We start from the raw sequence: 26,571 nt of genomic DNA on the forward strand, positions 1-26,571 counted from the left end.
AATCTATTTTATTTGTCTTCAGATTATTTGAAATTATCTCTTTTACTTAAAAAATTTTCCCTCTCTCCTGCCATGTCAATTGTCTTTCTTTACCTATTTAAGCTATTCAGAAAAAAACATCTTTTTGTTTCTTTTAATGATCTGAAGCAGAATTCTTGAGTTTGTACTGCTTATTCTTCAAACACTCTTTTCTGGCCCAGAGAGGTTTTATGTAATTCAAGTTGCCACAGTTAAAAGAAAGTTGGAAAATATTTTTGGGAAAGGAAAGAGATGTTTCAGTTGTATTAGAGCATTAAAAAATTGCTTTCACACTGCATCTTTGAAAAAAATAATGTATTTCTAACAACGCTGCATGGAATCTCAGCTGGAGGTGACTGTATAGCAGTATGTACCTCATGTTAGATCCAAATTTAATCCAACTGTAGTCAACCAAAAGCAGATGCAGCATCAGTTGTATAAGCTGAATACAAAGGCAGTCATTTTGCTGAGACAATCTTTAACAAAACACTTCTTTTCTATTCAATTTTCAGATTTTTATATTGCTCTAAGGGACTGATGGCAAGTGATCATGCTGTTTTGATGGGGGTTCCTGACTGACATTGGATTTTATTAGTGGCATTAGTATTGAAGGGAAGGGTCACAGGTTGGTTACGGTTCATTCTACCTGCCTGTCTCACTCAGCAACAACCAGGAAATGTCCAGTAATTTTCTGGTTTTCTGCTTCTTTTAACATTTTAATATTTCAGATGGGTAAAGTGCAAGTTAATCATGTTTATGCATTAATAAAAGGTACATAAAGCGTTTCAGTTAGTCAGTTGAATGAAATGATTTCAGAGATGTGATAATAACCTTAAGTGATGTTTTGAATACACTTCATATAAATTAGATCCATTAGGTGGGATAAAAGTGATGTTTTCTAGGCATCCAGTAATTGTCATGTTCACTAATTCCTGCAGCCACTCTGAGCAGATGCTGGTAGCTTTCCTTCATTGTGCAAAGTTTTTCTGCATTGTATCCTTGTTGTAAGTAGCCCACCTACTCCAGTTTGTGGGGGGATAGAATGTAAGAAAATAAGGATAGTGCAGAAGGTAATCTCACACCTGAGGAATTGCAGCTGTACTAATTACCAAAGATTAGGAACAGGCCTGCCCTTAACAGGCCACAGCTGTGTCCAATGAGGATGAGTGCTATAAGTGTGGGTTAGCTGGTTGAGAAGGGAGCTGGAGTTTTTTGGCTGTGCTGTGAAGAAGTCTTCAGTCCTGCAAGGAGCTGCCCATGAGAAATCACCCGGAAGTTATGGAACTTTTGCAATAAGATGACAACACCAATTTTCCCTTCTCAGTCAAGACTTCCATAAATTGAAAAAATATAAGTCCAAAGCCTTAATGATCATAGAGCTCCTTTCAGAGGATGATGGTATAATTGCATGCATGGATTTCTGACCAGAGCCCATCAGGTGCACAGAGAGGAGAGGTACCTGCTCCCATTACTGTTCTCCTTGCTCCACCTCAGTGCAGAGTGATTTTCAGGCTTAGAGGTGGTTGTATGGATAAAACTGAACAAAGTAATACTTTGTGCCCTTTTGACACATCTCTAATGGTAGAGAAGAGGAAAGAATGTGTTACCCTGTCTTCTGTCATTTGCATCAGAATGCCACATGTTGAATGTTGGACCACGCACTCAGGCATTGCATCCATAAATGAAACAGGCAGAAGAAGGACTAAAGGGAAGGGGCTAGCTCAGAGGAAGAGCCATTTAATTCTGTGGTGGATTTTGAGCTGTGTTTTTGTGGAAAATTAAGGGCATAATCAGTTCGAATAGTGTAAACTAATCTTTATCTGTTCATAGCAGTCTTCGTTCCCTGAATTAGTGTTAAACCCCATCTATAGTAACTAATGCTATCATCTTTCATAAATATTTGGACTCTTGTTCTTCCTCAATAAATGATGATTGCATTAAGTAAATATTTAGCAATTAGATAGCATATCTATTTTGGCTTTCTTCTCCACTTATGTCTTTGAGCATACCACAAAAAGACTCAAAACTCTTTTTGGCTCTTCCACTCCTCCATGCTTTCCACTTTTTTCAGTGTAAATATGCAGTTGAGATTTCCTGTTGTATATTTCTAAACTCAGCAGTGAAAAGGCAGTTTAAAAGCCAGGCTGTGCAGCTCAGGAAGGATCAAGGAAATGAGGAACAAAACCAGTCTATAGCTCCAGTATAAATGTGATTACACAACAGAACAGGATAGTTGCACTTTGCAAGTCAGATTTGGTGCACTTCTCATATCAGCAAGCAGACTCATGGGAAAATAAAAATCTAATATGATCCTAATCTGCTGGAATTTTAGATGGTCATTAATAAGTGCAGGGTCTGTTTTGAGAAGTGAGAAATTCATTGGCTTTCATTGTTTATGTTCTTTGGTGAACATAAACATGAACTCCTTGCAGAGCTGAGGATACAAATAAAATTATTCTGTGTGTTATGTACATCTTCAGTGTGTCCATTATTTCAGGCATAAAAACCTCCATGTTCCTGCATTTTATAAGCTTCAGGCACAGGGTGAATAAATACATACTTGAAAGCATAGTACAAAAGATCACAAATTTTAGTTCAAATGTAAAAAAAAAAAATATATTCCCTTTTGTCATCTGAAAGCAACAAACCTTACATACATAGTTATTGTTTTATTTAAATCTGGACTAGCAGCAGCTCCTATTTTAGCCTCTCCCTTCAACGATACATCTTGTTCTCTAAAAAGTGTCTTCTCTCTCCAGTGAGAACTCTTTTTGTTCCTAAACAAAGCCCTGAAAAGGTCACATTGGAAATCTAAGTCCAGGTAATTCAAATGTGAGCCTAAGTTAAAAAATGATGTGTCTGCATCTTGCCAAGTGCTATTAGAATCTAGAGTGTTAGTTTAGATTCAAGTCGAATAGAGCAGTATCCTTTGGGAAATTATGCTTTCCTGAGAAGCATGTATGGATTTTTTCTTTCTGTATACCTTTCCAATAAATATTATGATAGCAAGATTCTGTTTCCCATGAATTCTTTATTTAGGTTAAGTATTATGTGTGAACTCTGATTTCATGGTTTAGTCCTGATCAAAGTAGCTGATTTTTACAAATTTTTTATTTATCTGGTAGAGAATTGTGTTAAAACACTCAGCAAACTCACATGGCTGTCCAAATAAACGTGATATGTAGTAACACAAGTCCAGTTGTATAGTAAGGGATAGAAATGAAAATACTTTGAACTGCAAGGGATGAAGAATTTTGGTTTTACTGTTCAGATCCACAGTTAAGAACTGGAGGTACAAAAGTGAAATTCATGGGCTAAGACCAATTTACTGGAAACAGCAGTGAGATAAGAAAATGAACAGTTATAGCAACTATATTAATAAAAAAGCTGTACAAAAGAAGGATTGATTTACATGCAAAATGCTCCTGCAGACCCTGGGTGACTATGAACAAAAGCAAGTGGCTTCCCCCTCCTGCCGCATTTCCTCTGCTGAAGCCCCTTCCTCTTCCAGAAAGCCGGAGAATCCCTCAGTCCCACCCAGTGTGATGTGAAATGATACAGAATAACCTCCTGGCCACCTCAGACACACCCCTCTCTCTTTTTTGCAAGATTAAGCTTCATGTTCTTTGTTCTGTTTCTGAAGTCTGGTGCACACTTAATCCCTCCTAAGAGACTTTGATTGGCATAGCTCTGTCTGCTTCTGTGGGATACAAGGATGTATAGCTTCTCATAGGCTGGGGTTCATCCTGGTCTTTGCATGCTGGTTGCCCATCCTTCAGTCTGACAATTTCTGGACAGTGTCAGCTAATAGAGGAACTGAAAACCACATCCGTATAAAGGTGACTGACATCAATTGCGGGTTTGGGAGGCTTGGAATTTTGGTCCAGACAGATTTTGAGTACAGTGTCAGTTACAAAAGGGCTGCCTATGCCTAGTGCCATCCATCTGAACATGCTGGTATTCAGAGAATGAATGAAATTTTTCTTGTGTATTTTTCACTCAAAATGAAAAACAAACATGGAAGTGTTAAAACTAATAGATAGAATAGAATGGAGAATGCTGTTGCTACGCATCACTTAAAAGGCCATTCTTTAAAAAGTGTTGGTAAATACAGTGCTATCTGACTCAGGAGATGTAATCCCAGAGTGTATTCAGAATGCTATCTTCAAATGCTAGCAATAAAAAAAAAGAGCTTTTTCCCCCCTTATATTTTACTTGTGTTAGCACAGCAGAGTCAGCATCTCTAAACATGAGCTCTTTATTCCATTTCACCTGTCAGTAGAGTGGTTCTGAATGTTCTGCTTACAAACCTCAAATCATCTCCTGTGTTGTGTGCTCTGCAGTGGCCATTGCACAACCAAGGCAGGGTGAAGGATGAGGCTGGAAATGACACCAATGGGCAAACTGAACTCACATAGTTGCTGTTTACTCTTAGAACTTCCAGAAGTTTTTCATTCAAGCTAGAAAACGGCAATTTGGTGAACTGGAAATATTTCACCTATGAGACATGGAGTTTGAGCAGCACTAGGAGTAGTGATCCACAGTCCAACTGAGAGCATCAATTCTGTCAGGAGTTGGGGCTATAGTGCTGTAATCTGCAGCAGGATTTCCACATTTCCTGGACAAGAAGTGGAGAATTGAGGAACTCAGATATGTCATGCTTTTTCACTCCATTACAGAGACCTGGAGGCCAAGCAGAACCTACCTTGTTCCAAAACTCTCCTGGTAAGGCTAGACAATCTCATACATCCCAGGAAACTGAAGGTTTCGAGGGGCAGGGCAAGGGTAGGCGATTCCATTTTCAAGATGCAGGTGCACAAATTCCTGAATTGACCAGGGATGTTGTCCTAATCAAAACACGGCACATGCTACCACTAATACCAGAAGCATGGAAAGTTTTTAACCCAGTTTGCATTAATGGGGATGAGTAAAGGCTTCTTCAGCAGGAGGAAAGATCAATAGAAAAAGTAAAGAGAATTTTGAACTGAAGCCAGTTGGCAGGAAAAAACCAATTGCACTGGAATCTTCAAATAAAGATATTGAACCATGCTTAATGGTGAAATATGATTTTATTAATTGGGACTCCCTGTCAAAATCCATTGAAAAACTGGCTGAGTATAGAGAGAAAAGTTCATGTCCCTTGCTGCTAAGGTCACTTTGTAGCTGGAACATCCCTGTGGGCATCCTGGAACACAGCAGCACAGCCCCAGGCTTGAGCAACATCCATTGCAATGCACAGATCCTCTCAGTTTTGCTCATCTGAAACCCCTGAAGAATTATACAACTGTCAATTTTTGGCCTTCCAGATTGTTCAGTGATATGCAAGTGAGTGACTGAAACACATCTCATTCATCTCAGAGTAGCCTTTAGGTTCTTGGGGCTGTCTATATACCTGCTCTCTTGCAGAAACATTATACACCAGAGCTATAAAAAAATCTCACTATCATTTTTACAGGGCAGCAGACCTAATGTCATCCATCCCCTATGGCTTCCACGATTTGACTGCTCATCTAAATACAAAGATGAGCTCTGCCATCTTACATTTATCTCTTCCCCAACCTGTGTTGCCCTTTTACTCTGAATGTCAAATCTTTCTTGAAAATACATCTGTCATTATGTGGTGCTTCTTGTTCATAAGCTTTTCTGGCACCTTGAAATTTTGCAATGTGTCCCCAGCCTCTTTTAAAAAATGGGTAAATTTGGCAACTGAAGAACTTAACCTGAAGTGCCTTTTTCATTGTTCAGAATATGCTGTAAGCTGGCTGGTACAACCCCAGAATCAAGGAGGAAGTTTGATAAGGTTTAAGCCTGAGTTTCTCTCAGAAATGTGCCTGGTGGTAACAAATCCATTGTAGTGCAGTTGTTCCATGTACCTGTTAGTATGTTGCTGTATCAGAGAGAGAGGTGAAGTGGGGCCCAACTGCAGCACTGACACAATTTAAATAGCTTTTCTAGCAGGGTTTTACTGTGGGGAAGCTGCAGGCTCTAGTGTATGTACACAGACATGCAGAGGTCTGCCTTGTTTGCAGAGCAAGTGCTGTTCTTTCACCTGTGCTGGATGCGTGTATCCTCTGTGGCCTCTTGGTTCAGTCCTGCGCCAACCTGGAGCTGGGTGATGCTCGGATTTTGTGTGGATGGTGTGGCTAATCCAGCTTTGTGCACTGCCAGTTTAGAAACAAAAAAAGCATGAAGGACTTCCCTGCAGTGGGCAGTGCTCGTCCTAAGACTCTGGCACAGTAACTGAGGAGTTAGTCACACAATATTTCTTTAGGAACTGCAGCCACTGAGCAAGTAACTATTTTACTGTCAGCTGTGTTAAGGAAATCAATTTTCTTACATTTTAAATCTTGCCTCCGTGCTTTTCCCTAATGCTTTTGAAGAGCTGTGATCCTCCTCAGTTGCTGTAGCCTGACAAGGTGTGCATTAGCAAAAGGCCAAATGTAGAACACAAAGCTGTGATGAATTTTATGTTTCAGCTGCTCTTCAGAAGGAACTTGTAAACCAGATAAATTTTGTCTGCAAACAAAGAAACTATAAAGCAGTCACAGATGTTTCTTTTTAAGCACAGTGTAAATAAGAGTACTCATAAAACTTTTATGGACTGTATCTGTACCTTTTTTCTGCAATGTTATAGAAAAAAATTAATAACTCCCTTCTATCATCAAAACAAAAATAGAATTTTGCCCTACTTTCATATGAAAAAAAAATTCTAAGTGTATTTCTGTACATGCATCACTATATGACTCCTGGTAGCCTGCAAAGATAAATGTTGACTCTTCCATCGCCACATGATTTGTTAGGCTAGTGTCAGAGAAAATACAAAAATCTTGACCATACATCACACATATAGTGACTATAGTTCAGTGACACACGTGTTCAGTGGCACACAAGATTCTTTTCTCCTGTGAGTACCTTTTATGACAGTAGATCATATTTGCATAGCCAGAAATGAGCACAATAAAGCCTTATGGTACTCAAATTTATTTTTCACTGCAGGGACTAGCATTTTTTTCAAGTTTTGAATGTATTTCAGCTTTAACCCAAAAGATTTTATATAATCTTAATGAATTTTTGTAGTTAAGAATTTGACTATGGTTAGATTAGAATTTGACTTCTGCAAATTTGTAAAAATAATTTATAAACATGTAACAGAGTATCAGATACCTGCAGTTACTGCTTCAATTATCATGGATGGAAGAGCCGTTTCTAAGTGAATAGAAGTTGGATACTTCTGTGAGAATTAAAAAGGTAATATTAAACTAGAAAAAAGCCATTTTCTATAATCTGATGGAAGTGTCTTTAGAAAATAAAGACTTTGGTGTTCACAAGCAGTAGCTATGTATATAGTTGTGTTTAGTACCTGATTCATCTTCAGCTAAGCAGAAGATTTGCTGTGAACTAAAATTAAAGATATTATATCAGAAAATTTAAAGTATTTCCTGTTTGCTAGAGTTCTTTCCCTTCTAATCTGAGCAAAGACTTCTGCTATAGAGCTATAAACATGCAATGAATATATGAAATAAAATTTCCATCAGTCAGACCAGTGCTCTCTAAACACACTTATGCTTTGTGTAAACTGTACACAGTTTTCAGGCTCTCCCTTTATGGCAGCTCTTTGCAGGGGTCTTGCAGCAAGAGAAGCCATGAGGGTGCTGTTCAGCAGAAACAAAGGAATGTCTCATCTCAGTTCTGCATTGTGCAGGGTTCTCTGCTTGAAATGCTGTCTCAGTAAAAATTACAATGCACAAGTAGGTGCTGGGTGAAAAACCTTCATAAGTCTGTCTTTAAGTGTCCCACCTGTAGCTGTCTCAGCAGGTAACAGTGACTGAAAAAAGGAGTAAGAGACCTTCTTCACTCAGAAGGTAAAGTGAAAGATTGAGAACATTCAGCATTTGTATGTCCTTGGAAGTTTAGAAAAATTGGGGTACTGCCAAATCAAAACAGCATCCTGGGGATGCTCCTATACTTTTTTTGTTATTTTTGGCATTGAGTTTATGCCAAGGTTTTATACTTGGATCACCTTTCTTTCTTTCTTCCTTGTTTCCTTTCTTTCTTTTCCACCCCAGGCCCCCTTAAGAAGCAGAAAAAACTATAAATGCCCTAATGATACCTTTGTAGTACTAAACCACTTTCGAAGCACCTTTAAAGCTGTTCCTAAATGCATCAACTTTGCTAAATCACTTTAACAGTACATTCTTATCTGTGTATCTGTCAAAGTAGGTAGTCATGGAGGCTTATCTGTGCATGTTCAATATCCTAAATCTTTCCAAGATAAGGACAACATGGAAAAAGGAATAGAAAACTGTAAGCTGTATGAAAATGTTAAAAATGTTGAGAGAAATTTGCTTTTATGTAAACCCACTTAATTTTAGTTATTTTGGCCTCTCTGTTTGAAAGGTTAAGTGGCAGGTGGATTTTGTTTTGCTGACATTTGAACCTCTTCAATGCAGATGTGTACAGCAGTGGTACTTGCCTGAAGGTGGTATAGCTAGACAAGAGAAGTAGGCATGTCTAAAATAGGTCTAAAATAGAACCAGCTGCCAAAACTCACCCATTTCTCTCTTGTGCCTGTAAAAACAGCCTCAGATGTTAAATACCTGCTTTGCAAATGTCCAGTGTTCAGCAAGATGAACCACACTCATACTGTCTCACAGATATTGATTAGCAAAATATATTGAGCAGTAGGAGAGGTGTTAGCTGCTGTTGAGATAGAAAGGTCCTGCTTTAAGAAAAAATCATTGTCAGATCAGACACAGAAGAAAAAGAATGGAACAAAGGCAAGATTTCATATGTTTTTTGGGAAGTAGGGGCATGGTTAACAGGTTAAACCAGTTTCAATCAGCTGGAAATTAACCATCCCTGAGGTTAATGGGAAAGCTGAATTTCCCAGGAGATATTTGTCACAGTTGAGCTTTATCAAACACATTGACCTATTTTTTAGTATCCAGGCTGGGATATTGATTTTTCAGGATATTTCATAGCATTTTATATGTTCCAGACACAATGGATAATGATTTCAATCTATAGCTGTGCTCCTGCCATGTCACTTCCAACCCAAAATGAAGTTGTCTGATTAACATAGTTCATTCAGCACCCCCAAAATTATTTATTACTGGCAAATGAAGAAACTGGCTCTCACCACTGAAATCCCACTGCCTGTACATATGGCTTTTTTTTCTCTAATTCCACCTTCTACTCCCTAAATATCTTCAGCCTTCTGCAACTAAGGAGCTGTGAGTCCTGCAAGGAAATAAAGTCATCTTCTTTTTTCACCTAAACCTAGTCAATAAAAGTAACCAATACTGAGCTGCTGAAGCAATCATTATTGTAGAGTCCCGTGCCTAATCTGTATCCTATTTAAAGGGTTAAAATAAAAAATGCCTAGATTGGGATATTGCTTGCCTCCTGAGAGTTTGACTTTAGAGTCCAGTTGTGTCTCTTCTTTTAAAACTAAGAAACTAGAAATGGTATCTTACATGCTACCACTCACAGGCTAACTGCAGGTTAAGATGTCTGCAGTCATAGTTCATACCTCTCCCATTTGAGTTAGTTGAACAACTGACGATAATAATAAGCTGTCTGCCCTCTGTGGACATCAGGAATTAAAGGAGGGCTAAGAGAGTAGTTTTCCTTGTGAATTTCAGAGGTGTTTTGTTAAAACCAAGGAATGTGAGAAATGAAGCTCTCTAGGATCGATTACACCTTCTGGAGAGAGACATGTAACCATTACTTTCAGACTAGTTTGACTTTTATACCTTCCAAGCTGATGGTTATTCTGCCACTCACATGTTTTCTCCCCACACTCTGTCCCTATTCTTTTTTTTTTTTTTTTCTCTTTTTCCTTTCTATCTCTTCCTACATCTTTTATTCATCTTGGTATCTTTTCTGTCCGCTGTTTACTTCTTTGCACAAAATCAAAATGGGTAAGTTTAGTTTATCCTTTTTGAATCAACTGAAACATTGACATTTGAACCAGCCTCTCAGAGCTTCCTCTATATCCTCTGCAGAGAAATAAACCTTTCCAGGCATAGCTCATACCATCATCAAATACACAGGTAACATCAGATGTAGCTAAAATAGTGTCTGAGATCAGTTACCCCTCATGAAAAACCTCTTTTTCCCATTGACTCTAAACAGTCTATTCCAGATCCTAATGTCTTCCTTTCTAGGAGGCAAAAGGTAGGGCACATGGATCCTCTCTGGAGCTTTCTCTCCTCCTTTGGCAATAGGACATTAGTTCAGGGGAAAGAGTGGGCACAACGAAAAAGATCCTTTGTAGTCTTAGAGATGGCACCCAGGATCAGCAGGAGTGGTCCTGGAATGAGGGCAGATTAATGTGTGAAGGTACTGCTGGGGGACTGGAGCTTCATGGGCTGGGCTGCACTCAAGTGCAGGCATCATCCAAGGAGAATTTGGTGCTACCAGAAGTCAGATGTATGAGGATGTTTGAATTCTCTGCTGAGGACAGGCTATAACCATTTTGCAGGTCACAGGTCTATGCAGACGTAGTTGAATCAGTGCTCACAAATTCAGCCTTGCTTGACCCTGCTCAATATGTGTGTTTTCCTGGGGACTGTAGAATGTTAAAAAAAAAAAAAAAAGAATATCTGTGTCAACCATGTTCTTAGAAACAACCCAGTTGTTCAGATGAACTAGCACAAGTTGATTTTAATTTTTGATCTTCTGGGAGCAGGGTGATGGGAGAAGATAGGTGAGGGATGAGAGCCTGAGGCAGACATCTCAAATAGAAACCTCCAGCCTTCATGGCTGGTGAAACTACAACTTCAGATCTACAGGATTATTCAAACAAAAATATGCATGTTGTTCAGGTTGTTTAAGGTGAATATTTTATGTATAGTTTTCTTTCATTGCCATTTGAGGGGAAAGAGTACAATCCATATTTTCTGTTGGGATTGTTTTTTATCAGTTTAAACCAGGCCAGTGTCATATCTTACTTTCCTGTATTCTTCATATCTTGATGTACTGGAAGCTGTTTCTAAGGAGAGACTAGGAGAAATGTCAGGCTTTTCAACCTGCTCCCATTTTCAATACAGCCTGCTTTGCTCTTAAAATACCAAACCTTCTGGGAGCCTCTCTACATGACATGGACTATAAAAGGTATCAATAACAACAGCAGTTCCTGCTGTGGAAGGGACTGTAATTGCAAATGTCTAGGATCTGGAGCTTCATTATAAAGAAGGCAAATATTCTGCAGTCTGGTTCTCTTGGGTATATTCTGTCTTTCCCTAACAAATCACCACTTCAAGAGTGAGTTTTCTTTTTATTTATTTACTTATTTATTTACTTTTAAAAATAATTGAGCACAAACCAGTGCACCTCTACTAGCAGAAGAATATTGAAAGAGGCGAAAAAATGCTTCTGAAAAACAATTTAAGCAATAATAATAGTAATAATAGAAGAGTAAATGTTTTACTTGCATTGTCATGTTAGTCTCTGATTTAAAGCTTGATGACCACACACTTGGACTGAATTCCCAACAAGACATATTTCTCCTTGTGTACATAAATAAGATGTGTTTGTATAGCTGTAAGTCCTGAGTTTGCAGTGTAGCTTGGTGCTTATAATAGAGGAATAAATATTAGTTTTATGCTTGATAATTTTAACAGCATTTGAAAAATAGGACATAATAAAATATAAACATAATATTTTAAAATATAGGCATGTATTTTCTTTACTCACAGGTTTATATTTCACCTCTGTACACAGTGACAGCTTGCTAAGGAAAAGCACATTTGCAACGTAACTTGCCTGCAGTCATTAGCTTCTTTCTACTTTTTAAGCTATTTCTTTTAAATTACTCTGGAGTAATCTCACCAGAAAAATGTTTCTGTCCATTGTTTTTGGCACTGTGCCTTATTAAGATATTTTTAGTTGTCTGTTCTCATTTTACAGTTCATGTGAATATATGAACACCAAAACTAACTGCCCAAAGCACTATTTCCTGCCTTCTTCTGCAGGTGTTTAACTTCCACATATCAGCACTGGAGTTTATGAGATTTGCAGGTTATGGGCACCTCTTTGAAGATTGTGCTGATAACTTATTATTCTACAAACTAAGATCAATTATTCCCACTAATTAATGCATCTGTAAATATCCTACACCAAATCACTCAATAATGATGAAGCACTATATTAGTGTGAATTATTTTTTTAAAAAACAGAGTAGCTATATAAAAAATTGTAGTCTCTGAAGGCTGTGAAGAGCCCTTGTTTGACTGTTCAGATGTAGATCTCTGTAATTCCATGATTGCATGTGATTTCTCCTGTGTTTGTACCATTTCTCATAACAAAAGAACACATTCCCAGATGAGCCCCTTCTGTTACAAGTATTAAATAAAACTCAATACAGCCTAGCTGTAAAATGTTACATTTAAATGCTGTTATTTTATATAGAATATTAAGAAAGATCTGTTCTTAAAGCTGTTTCTCCTAAACCTTGGAAAAATTGTTACTGAAGTAACAAACCTCAGAAAGCTGCTGGAGTTCCTGAATATCTGAGCATTTTAATTCATTTCAGTATAGCTGTGCTCCAGTTTATTCCAGCCTTGGCACTGTTTGCAAAAACACTCTTGCCAACCCTGAACAAACCACCTAATCCAGTCCAACCTCCCCAGAGAGATTAATCCTTCATGTGACACGGCAAAGCACTGAAAAGTCACAGACATTCATTTAGGAGCTCGACTCTTTCAAAGGGCATGACTGCCAGCACTTCCAAAATATTCCTCAGACATCCTGCTTCTGTACTGAGAGACAGTTATTACCCTTCAAGCCCCAGCTAGGTATTCCACTGCTAGCCACCAGAGAATCCACTAGGGCACAGAAACACCTTCTGTGCAAGGTGTTTACCTTTAATCATGTGCATCTGTCCTTCTAGCCATCAAGGCTGTCCCAGCACCCAAGAGCTGTTTCAGAAATGCACAAAACTCCCATCCGTCCATCCATCCATCCATCCATCCATCCATCCATCCATCCATCCATCCATCCATCCATCCATCCATCCATCCATCCATCCATCCATCCGTCCGTCCACCCACCCACCCACCCACCCACCCACCTTTCCAACACTTGCACTATACTGTCAGATTGATCTAAAGGACTGCAGGTATCTGGTGGTGCTTGTGGGTTCTCCAGGCTGCTAGAGCCCTCTCTGGTGTCACATTTTCCTCTTGATGAAAATCAGCCTTGTGCATGCCTGTCCATCTACCTAAATGCAAACCCAGGTGCCCATGGATACTCTTTCCATACCTGCAGGCTCTCTGTGTCACAGCAGAATTTCTGCACTTCGTGAAAAAGTCAGCTTTACAAAAGGGTCCAGAGTTCCAGCCTTGCAGACAGGTTGTGCTCTGATATTTGCAAAAATATTGAATTATTGCTTGGTAATTCAAATGTAATTCTCTGAGGTCACTGCCTGAGAAGTGAGGAGCCACAGAAGAGGGATCATCTGCTTACACCTGCCAAGCCCCAACACAGAGGTTGGCATTTTAGATTGAACCAGACTGGTTATGTGATATTATGGGTAGGATGGATGTGGAGTAAGTGGAATATAGGCATGTCCTCTTCTGCTACCTCTGCCTCAGAGCCAGGGAGGAAGAAGGGACAGTTAACAGCACTAATATACGTGGAATTGGCCAACCTTTTGTATGCAAGAGCTGGAGGTATGGATATCTCTTTGTTTTCACATGCCAAACAGTGAAATGGCATATCTTTTGAGAAGCCCTTTCCCTGTCTCTTTAGAGATACATCCACTTCACTTCAGTGTCTACAGTAAATTCAGGCTTTTTGTTCTTAATAAGTTTATAGGAGCGTGCAGTAACAGGAGAGGGAAATGGGTTTTCTTTCCTTTTTTACTGCCATAGCAGCAAAGTCATTCTTCGTGTGCAAGTGATTGTCACCTATGCAAATGTGCTGAAGACATAAAGTCTGTGCAGCTGTGGTAGATACTACAGGTTTTGAAATCAGCAGGGTAACAGAACTATAAACAGCGGCCTAACATTGTTTGCCAGTCTTTTGATACTGGTAAAGATGTAGGCAGAGGAATGTACCTCTCCTTTTCAGATCCCAGTCTGATTAGTCAGAGCTGGGAATTAATTCTGTCACCATTTTTTCTGCATTTAAGATAAAACAATTCACATGAAGTCACTGGTGGACAGCAGGGGTGAGCTAAACACAGACATTAAAGTGTCCTTTCTTAGGATTAAAAATGAAAAAATTGTCAATGCAGATTAGCAAAGCAATGGGCTGAGATGATGAGGGCTATTTTTCTCTGGTGTCATCTCTCCAATACACCTTTATAACCTATGCATTGCGGAAGGACTAAAGAGTGTGCTAAAACATTATTTACATCTCTTTTGGATAACAAGAATAGCTTTGGAAAGCCACACATATAAAAAAGAACCATAAATATTCTGTTCAAAAACAACAAGTCAAACCCTTAGGACTTTTATTATTATTTATTTCATTTTATTTAATTAGTCAAATGCTTTGTTTATTTTTTAACTTAGTTTGCCTTGAGAATACCCCAAGTGATTTGACTGCACAGTTCTATGGATTTATCATTTGCCAAGTTTCAAATTTTTAAAAATCAAAGCCCTTTTTTTTGAAGACCACTAACAAACACAGAAAAAGTCCTTTTCTCTGCTAACTACATAAAAATGACCCAGATTTAATTTGTTTAGAAAATTATTTGTGGCAAGAAAATACTCCCAGGCTGAAGTGTTCTTTGCCAAATGTAGTTTGCAGTGAGAGTCTGCTGGCCAAATTGTGAAACTGCTGAAAACCAGGGCTTTTAGGGGGAATCCTGACTTTACCTCTGCCCATCTCCATGTTCACAGACAACAAGTAATGTTCGCTATTTCATCACATTCCAAATCAATGTATTTACTTAGTAGATCCATCATTTTATGAGAGTTTTAAAATTTTATCCTTAAACTCATTTTCTGCTTCCCCAAATCCATATTTTTTATTGATAGTGAAAATGAGATAAATTCATTGGAAGCAGACAATAAAACCTGGATGCATAAGGCAATTTACTTACTGCTTATGCAAGAGAATGTATGTTTATTATAGTTTTGGTGAATTTTCCAAGCTCTGTTTATAAAGCTGATTTTTTTATTTTGCAGTGGTCATGCAGTACTTCACCGAGTGCTTCTTATCTGAAACCTGGGGTAGTCTATAATTCTCTAATCTGAAAGTAGAGGCATGTCTGACATAAAACAGGAAATGTGGAGGTTTTGAGGAGTATTTCAGGTGATTTTGAAAAGTATATCATAGCTAATTAGAAGCAATGCTGCTTTAGGGTAAAGAAAAAATTTCAGGAGTGAGGAATGAAGATACTCTTTAAAAGAGGTTTTATCTAGGAGACAAGAAACAGGTGTAAAATGAATCTGGTATTATGCTTGTGAATAATGATGAAGTTGCATTTGTGTAATGGATGTTAAGAAATCTATGTTTCTGTGAGTATGGATTCAGAGAGGTGACAGAAATCAATCTGAATAATGGAAATCAGACTATCAGGTTTTCAATAGCTGTGTCAGAGATGAATCTCTTCCTGTAAGTCTTATCTAATACTAACGATGGGAAAAGAGCAGAGAGTTCAGCAGAGTAATGGAAGAGGAGACTATCAAGTGCATATTTAGAGCTTTTTAATCTATTACTTGTTATTCAGCTCTGACTGGGGCATTAGAGCTGTTGTGATGATGGGATGTGAGCTTCAGAATGCATTTTAAGAAACAAAATTTTCCTTTTCTGTCATCAGATTCTTATTCATATTTTACTTAATGGAAGCCATGACACTGATGGCTGGGAGATTGTGACTGTGTACTTGTGAAAATGCCCTTTCTTACAGAACTTTGAAAAGGATCAACTTGTAGTTTAAACTTTGTACATTATAATTTTGGGAATCTGGTGCATTTGGCAGACCTTATGAAATTGCACCTCAGAATAGTGAACTCTTTGGCGTGTAAATGCTCCAGAAAAGAGTGTGATAAAAGCTGACCAGTCTTTCTTTATTTTATGTTTTTCTTTAAGTGAAAGAAGTGTCAGGTTGCGCAATTTACTTTTGAGTAAACTGTTTTCATGTTGTTTCCTTCACACCTGTCTTCACTACATCCTCTTTTATGTGTTTTACCCTTCTTCCATCACCTAGTTTTCTCCTTGTTTCTCTAAATTACTCAGTCTGTTCTTATATATATATAGATATAATATGTTGTGTAAATATCTGCACAAGATGTGCAAGGGAGACGCCTGCTAAGTGTTCTCCCTCTGTACTGGGCAGAGAAGCCTTGTGGCTTCTCTTTCATAATCCCTGTCCAAAGAGATTCAGGACAGAAAGCATTTAAGCAGGAAAAACCATGAGTTTTTGAGTTTTTTCTCTACTCCCATGCTGTCAGGGAGGAAGAATCTAGATGTTTTTACTGTCATGTAAAGTGAAAGAAGTGCTATGGTCTCTCTTCAACTATCCCAAGACTTCAGGGAAAACAGGAGGGGATGAGGCTTCTTTCACATCTCTTCTGGCCTCGAGGATCAGTACAAAAAAGATGAGACTCTTTCTGATATGTTTAGTTTTCTGCAAAGAAATGGTGTAGGCCAAGGTATAGACAGCAACCAGGGGTGCAGGAGGAGGTCAGTATGTACACTCATGTCTTGTGGCCTCTTGGTGATGGCTCTGTAACAACACCAGCAGCTAAAGGAAGGCTGAGGAGAATCACCCTCCTTTATTGGGTGCAGTGGGAAACAGTGACAAAGGATGAAGAAAAGACTTCAGGTACTTAGTCCCTTCTTTCCTCAGGCTTTAAGAGTAAGACCAGCTGTTCCCAGGGTACCCAGCCCTCTGAGGTGGAGGACAGGAGCAGGGAGCAGAACGAAGCCCGGAGGGTCCGAGGGTGGATGCTCAGTGACCTGCCTCCTCAGCCAGACACACACAGGGCTGGGAGGCCCCTGGGGCTCCACCCAGAGGTGCTGAGGGAGCTGGTGGCAGGGCTCACCAAGGCACTCCCCACCATTTACCAGCAGTCCTGGCTAAATGTTGGAGACCCCTGTTGGCTGGAGGTTGGCAAACATGATGCTCATCTACAAGAGGGCTGGAAGGAGAATCCAAGGAACTACAGGCCGGTCAACCTGACCTTGTTGCTGGAAAAGGTCATGGAGCAAATCACCTTGAAATGCCATCAACCAGCAGGTACAAGGTAACTCAGGAATCAGGCCTAGCCAGTGTGGTTTTAAGAAAGGCAGGTCCTCCTTGACCAACTTGATCTTCTTCTGTGACAAAGAGACCTACTTAGTTGGATGAGGGAGTGATGCTGATGAAGGCTCTGGAGCGCAGATGTAATGAGAAATGGCTGAGGGAGTTGGGTTGTTCAGCCTGGAGAAGAGGAAGCTCAGGGGGACCTTATAGCTCTCTACAGTGACCTTAAAGGAGGTAGCCATGGGTCAGTCTGTTCTACCAAGTAACAAGCAGTAGGGAGGTTGAGATTGGATATTAGGAAAATTTCTTCACACTTCTTGTCAAGTGTTGGAACAGGCTGCTCAGGGAGGTGTTTGGGTCACCTCCCATGGAGGGGGTCAAAAGACACGTGGATGTAGTGCTTAGTGACATGGTTTAGTTTTGGCCTTAGTGCTGGCTTAACAGTTGGACTCCATGATCTCAGAGGTCTAGTACTTCCACTTTCAATACTTGACCTCGTTTCAATAAATGTTTTCTGTCTGAACATCCTTACAGAGTCACAGAAAGGGTAAGGCGGGCAAGCATCTCTAGAAGTCATCTAGTCCAACCCTTTGCTCAGAATAAGGTCAGCTACAGCACATTGTGCAGGACCAGGGCCTCTTGAATGTCAAAGATATACAAGGGTGGAGATGCCACAACCTCTCTGGGCCTGCCTCAGTATTTGACTATGCTTAAAGTAAAAAAAAAAAAAAAGTTATGTTTACATGGATTTTTTATGTTTCAATTTGTCTTTTTTGTCTTGTCCTGTCACTGGGTGTTGCTGGGAAGAATCTGGTTCAATCTTCTTTGTTTTCCACCCCATCAGATATTTATACATATGAGTAAGATTCCCTAGGCCTCCTTTCCTCCGGGCTGAATAGTCCCAACTCTCTCAACCCCTTCCTATTTCAAAGATAATCCAGACCCTTCAGCGCCTTTATGGCCTTTTGCTGGACCCATTCCATTGTGTCCATGGTTTGTCTTGTACTGGAGATCCCAACACCAGGCCCAGCTCTTCATTTGTGCCTCACCAATGCCAACAGAGAGAAAGAATGACCTCCTTTGACCTGTTGGTGACTCTCTGCCTCATGCAGTCCAGGAGGCTGTTGGCCTTTGTTGCAGGGGGACATTACCTGTCCTACAGGTTCCCCATGTCCTTTTCTGTAAAGCTGCTTTCCAGATATTATGGCTCAGCATGCACTGGTACTTGGGGTTATTCCTCCCCAGGGGCAGGACTTGACATCTGCCTTAACTGAACTGCATTAGGTTCCTGTCAGCCCATTTCTCCAGCCTGTCCAAGGCCCCCTGCTTGGCAGACCAACATTTTGGTGTACCATTCACTCCTCTCACTTTTGTATCTTCTGCAGATGTGCTGAGGATGCACCCTGCCCCACCATCGAGGTCATTATTGAAGATTCTGAGCAGGACTCACCCTAGTATCAATCATCACAAGGGACCAGTCCCAGCTGGACTTTGTGCCACTGATCATAGCTCTCTAGGTCCAGCCACCTGCCCACTTATCAGCCCAATATACACTCATAAATTCTGTTCTCAGCATCCTTGGAAATCCTGTGCAAAGTTTCTCACAGAGGCTCAAGGTTTCTCCTCATATCTAATGGTATCTAAAATCACAGAGAGGTTTGTCTGTTTTATGTCAGACATTGTCCAAGACAGTAAATTCTTGGAAGAGCTACAGAATCAAACCAGATTTTCTATATTTTAGCTGTTAAAAACTTCCTGTCTCTGCTGCCTTTACTGACTAGATTTAGAATATAGACCTGTATCTACACAGAGACTTTTCTTTGTCACAGTCTCTTTTTTCCCAGCTCTACTTTAAACACATCTATAAATATTTAATAGTACTTTATATTTTTTCATCATGGGTAACTGAAAAGGACAGAAAATGTAAAGTGTGAGAACACCCTGCCTTTGCACAGCTGCATCATCACAAGTGTGTTTTCATCCCAAACACTATTCTAATGGAAATAAACAGACATGCAGAAATTCTGCTTGTCTCCTGCAGACCATTCTTATGGCTTTTCTTAAAAGCCTGGCCTGAAGAAGGCTTGTCTGAAAAAGATTGAGCACTGTCTTGCTCAGAAATGGTGGGGGAAAGTGTGGGGGAAGAAAGCAGAAATGGATACAGCTCCACAGGCAGCACAGCTACACATGTTCATGCTTGATAAAGACACAACAGTTGGTTGCATTTCCAAGCTTCTGAATAAATGTATAATTGAATAGTCATAACATACTCTGAATGCAGGGCTGGTCATTTGTATTTTAGATTGCCTTCAAAGTGGTGAAGCCTTTCTTCTTCAAAACTTTAATGATACTCATTGCCTGTAGTGCTAACTTTTCGTTCCAGTGTGACTTCAATCATGTGACATGCTTTGACTTTGGGAATTCTATCAAAATCCTGGGAGTCAGGATTCTCTTAATAAGATTCAATAAGTTCCATTTAAAAATAGACACTGTTTCATTTTTTCTGCTTGGGATTCAACTCCAGTGTCTCAGAGAACAGAAGGAATTTTTATTTTTTTACTATCGGGACTTTAAAGGGGATGAGGAAACTGAAAAAAATCACACTCATTTTTATATAGATATGTGTGTATAAATGTGTGTGTATGTATGCACCATTTGCTTTTCAAAAAAAGGTTTTTTAACCTCACTCCCCCTTTCACACCTAAGAAAAGCAGCCCCTGCTTTGTGCAGTTCAGAGCCATGGCAGTAGCCCCATCCATGATGGTGCACTTTAGGACATCCTGTTCATCCAGTGTACTGGCCATGCCACTGATGGATGTGATGGGAGCAGTAAAACAGAAAGGGGCATTTCGAAACAGCGCTGCCATGAATGATTTTCTTAAGAGGTCTGTTGAGCACTGCCATCACATATTAGTTGAGGTATTTTACTTTTACAGGTCATATTAACATTTTCAGGCGAAGGGTGTGATGTTGAATGCCTCTGTCGTGACTGATGTCCTCTGTACCAGAATTGTCACAGACAACAGTTACAGGAGGCACAGCGAAGAAGTTGTGTTTTCAACGTCAGAGCTAAAGGAGTTCCCACTTACAACACTTCTTAACCAGTGAGTGCCTACACATTTCCTAGCAAGTGATTCTTGGAAGCAGCAAGCTTTAGAGAAAATAAATGAGAACTACAGTGTTATTTTTTTTCAGCCTACAATTGTCTGAAGTTGTTGTCAATAGAAATAGTTGCATACATTTGTCTTCATTAATCATTTCAAGGTGTTGCTTTCTGATGCAGCCAGCCCTAGCAGTTCACAGGCACTTTAATTTTCCAATTATTGTACCTGTGGCTCAGAACAGATACTGATTAGTTTCACATTTTGGTCTGTGGGCAGCTTAATGTTCTTGTCACCTTACATTGAGTTTTAAATGTGCAGAGTGTAAGAGAATGTCAGATGTGCTCCCAAGTCTTCCGGTCAGGCTCAGCAAGTTATGATATTTCCAAGTACTGTACTGATGGGTTTCTGAAAGACGGATGAGAGAACAAAAATATGGGTTTAGGATCCTATAACAAAAGTAATGATTCTTCCTGTAAAGTGCATGTGAGTGATTTTGTGTTGTATTCTTTTCCACACAAATTTTCAGCTGGAGATGGAGGTGATGCTGCTGGCTGCTATAACAGCAGTAGAGAAGGAAGTTATGATAGCAGGCAACTGCAATGCCTTCCAATATTTGCACACAATTACAAGACCTTTTCAAACTGTAGTTGTGAAAGGAGAAAATAAATTTTGAAAAGCCCTAAACACAGAGATTAATTTTATAACAAATAGAAATGTTGCCTGTCTCCTCTTTATCAATTGTGTACCAGCTATGACTCATCCATCCATGCTTTTTTCTTTCTAAAAACTGACATGGAAGAAATCCCCTCCAAAACACAAAACCATGCTGAGCATCTGCTGTCTAGGTATTCATTAGCTCTGTCTGCTTTGCTTTTGGCTAATTGCCTGGGAGTGAAGTTGAATCATTTATGGGGACTTAACCTGGTGGCCGTTATAGTGGCAAAGATCATGTAACATTTGATAAAACCTTGGAAATGTCAAACATGTAGCCTCCCAAACAAAGTTTATTTACTGTTTTCCCATGCACTTTGTTTGCTACAATACTGCCTGCACAACTGATAACAGAAAATGTATTTAATAACTACTCAGTGCTAATATGCTGTAGTATGCATGACTGACTAATTTAATTTATCTCTGATTAAGCCTATTATGTTTGAGATCACTTTACAGAAGAGACTTTTTTTGCCAGCTGTAAGCTTATTTGAATTGTAATATAAGTTAATAATGTGTGAAATAACTACTGGTGCCTGCTTCTAAATGTTAATTTTACCAAATCACTTCCTGAGTTAGAGTGTACACAGCTCATCCATTGCAGTGCCATTAGTGGCGTGTTTGGATGTAAGATTGGACAGGTAAAAAAGCAGGTGCATGGCAAGGGAATCAATGGCTGTTGTTTCTGCTGAGAAAAAGCAAAATAAATAAAATGACAGCCCAGCCAGGGATGACACACCATCTGTGTAATGACAGCGTCAGCTGAGAAGGAGCCCTTAGGATGCTCTGCATCTTGAAGCGTTTGTTTCCTACCAGGTGCAAAGAGGAACAGGGACTCCTCAGGAAAACAGAGAGAGGAACATGTTAAACAAAAGCTTGTGAGAAAGGCATTAGTATGTCATTAGTATATTTAAGTAGGAAAGTAGCCATTTGGGTGGAATTTTAGATTTTTCTCAGACTGAGGGTAGAGCTGGAAAAGAATTGGGGAAAAAAATAAAGAAAAAGAAACATCCAAAACAAACTCCAAACAATTAAAACCTGGTAAATGTAAAGGGGAAAAAGTTCTGCCAAGGAAAGCTAAGCATTTTTTCTATAGGGACAAGGTAGATTGTTTCTTGTTTCCCCTCCACTCTTTTCTGTGGACTAATTTTTAGAGTAGACAGACCCCTAATGGAAAGGGAAGCAAAGCTTTTTCTGTGCAGAAGCCATACCCCAGAGTAGTTGATCCCTGGCAGATGAAACTTTGTAATGTCTGTGCTTTAGCCACTTGTTTCTCCGAGAGACTACAAAATGCTCTCAATTGCTGATTTGGGAAAAGCTCTGTGTTCATCAGTTGTTCCTTTAATGAAACAACATAATTATATATAGTCTTGCTTTAATATATGTTTACTTTCAATCAGCTGAGAAAATTCAGGTGGAGAGAATGAAGTCTTCTACCATGTTTAGAGAAACAAGTGTGATGGCCTGGGGTTTAGTCTGTGAGATTATTTACAAGCAGTTGCCTAAATTATGTGTACTTTGCATTTAAATATATGCAACTTCAATTGGAATAAAAGGAAGTCAAATCTTTCCTCTGTCTGATTAGTGTATCTCTTCTAAATAGAAAATATATAGGATACTGTACTTACAGCATCATACTGAACTGAGAAAACAATGTCACTTAACTAGCATGGAAAGAAAAGTATGCTGCACATAATTTCCTTTTATGTCATTCTGTTCCACCCTCCAAACATTTCTGGCATGTGATAGCATGTGGGATGTCAAGCATCGTTGTTCACATTTTGTCATGCTATCTCATATAGATCAGTTATCAGCAAGTGGAGCTGCACAGCAGCTCTGATTTCAAGGTCTCTTTTCACAGCATGTCAAATCCTAGCTGGCAGGACAGGACTTTGGCAGGCCCACTGCAACAGTGGGGATGCAGGAACACGTGCAGCTAGAATGTTTGATGGCTGTACTGTGCAGAGTAAATTTCCAGTGTTATATAATCACAAAAAGAATGGTATTTCTACAAACATTTCTGATGTGGTGCTTTCAAGGTTTGCGATGGCATTGCCGAGGCATTCCCCTTGTTTGCTCAGAGTAGTCGATCAGTGAGTGTTGGAGGGACAGACATGTCTGTTTTAGCATCAGACAGAGACAGGACTGATACTGCTAGAGACTGCTGGCAAGGTGAAATGGTTACATAGTATCATGTGGAGGGTACAGTACACTGCCTTCCCATGCTTTGTATATTCTTCCAGGTGTAATCAAGGGATGAGTGTGACACCCAGAAAGTGTGGTGCTGTAGGTAATTTAGAGCTAGCTCTGCATGCTAGCCCAGACTGCAAAAGTGCCTGTTGCACTCTTGCTGGTCCTAGTTCTCAGGCTGGAGACAAGGCATTATTGGGGAGGACTTCCAGCTTTGGGAGTTGCATCTTCACTGTCCTGAGAGCACTCAGGTTTGCCCCAGGTATGAAGGCTTCCTCTATATTCTCTACTTCTTGCCTGGGCAGCCATGGGTAGAGAGATTATTTACTTTACTGACTTTTCTTTTACAAGGAGCAGGATTCTTTTAAAAATTATAAATGAGTGCCTTTTTTTTTAATTTCTTGTAAGAGTAGCAGACTGAGCTTCTTCACCTGACAAAGAGGATCACAGTAATTCAATTTGTAGATCAGTCAGTGCTGAAACATTTCTTTCTCTTTCTACAAATTATACATACTTAGGGATAGGAAAGTAGAATTTGATGCTTCATATTCCCTATCTGTAAGAGAGAAGTTCCGAAGAATAATTAGAGAAAGAAGGTAAAATATTTGGTTATAAATAACCTAAATTTTTAGTGACTTTCACAGTCAGGAGGCAGTCTTTAGATGCTTTGAATATATTAGTTCTTAATGTATTGCATTATTACCTGTAAGTGTCTGTGATGGACACGGTTAATCCCTCCCTGTTCAAACACTCCTCATGCAAGGCTTTTGGAATTCTTCATGGCTCAATTCAACACAGAAACCATCAGTGGATCAGGAATTCTTGGGCTTTACAGAGGGCCAAGTGAAGACTGGGACTGCTTTCTCTCCATCCTCTTTCATCTTTCCTTTCCCCCCAATGCCTAAATTGAGATTGATCATTTAGCAGGAAAAAAAGACACCATGAGCAGCGAAGCGGAACTCGATACAATTCTGAAAGCTGCTTAGCTGTCGTATCAGACTCAACTTACTCTTAAGCAAAGATTAGCCAGGATAACTTCTCTACAAGCCTGTAAATCTGCTTAGCGATCTGTGACTCTTATGGGCAAATAATGCTTCCTAAACACAGCCTTTGGACGTGTCAAGAGTCCCCTTTTTAAATGACTGATATATAGAAGCCAGATTATTTCTTCTGGGAAAGAAAATATTGTTCAAGCTACTACAATACAGGCAGCCAAAAGTTGATTCATACCTTAGCAAATTGTGTTATGGTCTATCTTAACCTAGGTTGCAAAAGCTTATTTTAACTGTCAGTGACACCCCATAAATATTTGTTCTTAGGAAGTTTTCTTTCTTGCAACAGTGATTGTCTCACCTTTTCTTAAAAAAAATCACCAAAGAAATATGACATTATAGACTTCAAAACATTTAAAAACTCAAAACTTTTTTAAAGTTCACCATTTCTGTTTGCCTTCATTGTGCTGATATTTCTTTAGCTTGTTAGATGAATATGAACTATGTGCAAAAAATATATAAAAGCAATCCACAAGGAAATGTCATTTTCTGCACCTGTGCCTAAAGGCTCTGGACTCCATGAAGACTTAACGTTGAATAAAGAGCATGCATTTTTCCTTGTGTTTTTAAATTTTACTTCTTGATCTGGAAAAAAAAAGAGGCAACACAAAGATGCATAAAGGATTCAGATATATTTTAAAAATAAAAACATAGTGTTCTAGAAGATACCCCGATTCATCAAATGGGACTTTTCTTTTTGCTGTGTAATTATTCGACTTAACTTCTTTACTGTTTTTGTCTACTTAAGTCTAAATGAAAACAGCCCTGTAAAGTTGGAGAGAACATACAAGACAACTGGTAAAGAGTAATACTATCAGGGGTTTAATTTTTTTTTTTTGATGACTGTTTCCTCCTTTTGTTTTCCAAATTGGTCCAAGTTCCAGGATGCTTTTTGCTTCAACCAAGTCCATTAGGGTTTTTTTTGTGGTCTTGTTCAGGAAACCCCTGTCATCAGTGAAGCTTGTTAGGACAAGATTAACAATAGCTTTATGGCATGAAATCTGATAGCAAGCACTCTGGGTTTTTTGTCTAGGATTGATGAAGGGCTTATAGGTCTGTCTGGACCTTGGTCATCCTATTTACCTTTTACAAAAACTGACATAGTTTTAGCATTCTTCCACTGCTCTGGAATTTCTCTATTTGTCTAAGATTATTTAAAAATCAATGCTGGTGGTTTAAAACCTCCTAATTTATCTTTTTATAAAAAGTGCTGATACAGCTGCTGTTTGATATGATTCCAAGTTACTTTACAAGCAAAGAAAGTATTTATCATAGTTGAGTGTAAATTAAAATATCAAAGTACCTATGCATGATGCCAGGGGTGGGTTAAGGACAGTGATGGAGGGATTGCAGGCATCTCCTGGGAATGTCACAGACTTTACTTCTTTGTAGAGTCATTTCAGGTTCATTTACCAAATGGTGACACAGAGAAGAAAAGCTCACTCTGAGGAAGAACTGTAGAAGACAATAAAAAAAGAAAACACTGACCATCAAAACACTTGAAAATCCAAATGAACCAGCATGAAACTAGAATAAAAAAGTGCATTTGGCACAGGGGCGCCCTTAGTGTGGAAAAGTAAACTCCAGAGAAGCTTCTCACCAGCAAAAGCAGAAGTGATCTATTAATCGAGCGTTTTTAATTTTCCTCCATCTTTATTGGCATTACTGTAACTTCTGTCCAGAAAAGTACTAATCAAATTGCTGACATTGCTCTTTTGCTTGTCATACTTAGAAAGTTGGTGATGTCCTTTAGTCTACATAACATTGATTTTCTTCCCTTCTTTCCTTTTTTTCTTAATTACCTAATGTATATTAATTGCAATCCATTTCCCTGTGTTCCCGGATGTGGATTATTTTTTATATCTATTTTTACTTCACTAGGCCATTGTGATGATTCAGACAAGTATTCTTTTGTTTTTTTCTTTGTTAGTGGCTTTTTTTAGCATCTGATAAAATGTTCTTAAACGGGTCTCAGCTTTCATCTTTTTCCCAAATAAACTCTTTCTCCCAGGTGAATTTGCTCGTAATTGTTCTCAGGGTTGCTAAATGAATCCTTTTAACACATCAGGTATATTTGTTTTCATATTATCCTGTTTGTGATTAAGAAACATGATGAGCAAAAGGTGACATTCATAAGGAAGCAACTGATAATTTTTAGTTCTGTGGTAAAATTTATGTTATCATTCAGGATTAGGTATAATATAAAATTTCCACAAGCTGAATGCTTACTGATTTCAGAAAACATCCTTATGTAGAATTCTTAAAATCTTTTTATTTATTTCAAGGCAGCACA

The 26,571-nt window shown here is 39.1% G+C and overlaps 1 protein-coding gene across 3 annotated transcripts in view; it reads left to right on the plus strand.

Moving 5' to 3' along the window:
• ENOX1 (ecto-NOX disulfide-thiol exchanger 1) overlaps positions 1 to 26,571 on the plus strand; it is a 356,835-nt gene that overhangs the window by 159,943 nt on the left and 170,321 nt on the right. Inside the window, exon 1 of one of the 3 annotated variants that reach the window (XM_030234653.2) lies at positions 20,190 to 20,325. The exons of the other annotated variants lie outside the window; for them this stretch is intronic. The gene's annotated coding sequence lies outside the window, so the exon portion shown is untranslated. Of the gene's footprint in view, positions 1 to 20,189; positions 20,326 to 26,571 lie in introns of those variants that run through there. 3 annotated transcript variants of the gene reach the window in all.

This window comes from Serinus canaria, chromosome 1 (assembly GCF_022539315.1).
Source record: "Serinus canaria isolate serCan28SL12 chromosome 1, serCan2020, whole genome shotgun sequence".
NCBI lineage: Eukaryota > Metazoa > Chordata > Aves > Passeriformes > Fringillidae > Serinus > Serinus canaria.